The sequence below is a fragment of the Microtus ochrogaster genome, chromosome 2, assembly GCF_000317375.1.
Source record: "Microtus ochrogaster isolate Prairie Vole_2 chromosome 2, MicOch1.0, whole genome shotgun sequence".
Taxonomy (NCBI): Eukaryota; Metazoa; Chordata; class Mammalia; order Rodentia; family Cricetidae; genus Microtus; species Microtus ochrogaster.
Window position 1 is genome coordinate 45486297 of NC_022010.1, and position 1560 is coordinate 45487856.

Consider the following 1560-nt stretch of genomic DNA (forward strand, 5'->3'; position numbering starts at 1 on the left):
AACAATCACTTCCTTCTTTCATGTCCTTTATCTAGGCTACCAGTAGAAAATGTGGCCTGGATTAAAGTTGGACTTCCCCACCTCCAATGACCTGGATAAATGGTGGGACTTCACACTTAGAATGATTTAATAAGAAAAAAATTACTCACACATGTACTCAGCCACTGGAGATTTACTTAATTCCAACCAAGAATAACCATCACACAACCATTTGTAACTCTAGGTATTTAACTCTGTCTTTAACATGGCTATAACTGCACACACATAGAATACATGTATACAAGCAGGAAAAACATTTGTACATATAATAATATAAACATAAGTAAACATTTTTTAATGTATTCATGTCACTGTCTGAATGTTCTCCTGTCTTGAAAGTTTCTTCACCTAATGAATTAGTTCATCATAATGAAATATTATTTCATTATTATTCTCAGAACATGGTTGTGATAAATATTCTTGGCTGTCAACTTGACTATATCTGGAGTTAACCTAAATTTTAGAAGCTAAGTATATCTGTGTAGGAATTTCTTTGATTAAATCATTTGAGGTGATCCACCTTAATTCTGGGCCACACCTAATCACTACTGCAATGGTAAATATGAAGCCAGATTCTGGAAAAATACATTATGTGAATGGCTCATACATACTAGGAATTTTTTGACTAATGTTTCAGTCTTCCACATCCATCCCCAAATCACTTTTAAAAGGTTAAAAAACACATTATTATGTTTAAGAAAGAAAGAATCAAATTCCTTGTACCAATTTTATATATCTGTTAATTTATTTCTTATCCAGAGAACTCTAAACTAAATAAGGACACATCCATGTGTCTCACAGGGCAATGGTGAAGTCCATAATATCTGGCGGTCATGACAACAGGAGCTGAAGGGAGCTGGTAACGTTGCATTCACAATAAAGAATCACAGTGATAAACATACATGTTTGATAGCCAAGCTCAGAGAACAAGACTGCCGACTTTTCAGGTGACTCTTCCCTGTCAACAAGTCAAGATAAACCCAATAGGGATAAATCCTCACAGGCATGCCCAGATGCTAATCTAATCAAAAATTTCCTCACATGTGTTTCTGGAGACTAAGCAATTTGATTGTTCTAAATCCTGTCCAGCTAACTGTTCACACTGACCATCACAGTATTTCTCATGCTACCTTACTATATTGAACAGTAATAGAAAAAAGATATACTTATCTTATACTTGAATTAGTGGGAATGCCTAAAACGTTCTCTCCGTTCAAGACCTTGTTCTCAGAACTCGTATGTCTCTTGATTTATGAGAAATTCATGACTCTATGGACCTTGTTAGCCTGGTATTTGGCTAAGTTTCAAGTATCCAACATTCTAGTGGTGGTGGAATTGATGACTCAGGTCAGTACACCAGTGTCTCCTTAGGGTTTCTGTTACTGAAGTGAAAGAGCATGACCAGATGCTACTTTGGGAGAAAAGGGTTTATTTGACTTAATTTCAGTGTTGTTGTTTATCACTGAAGGAAGTCAGGAAACGAACTCAAACAGGGAAGGATCTTAAAGGCAGGAACTAAAG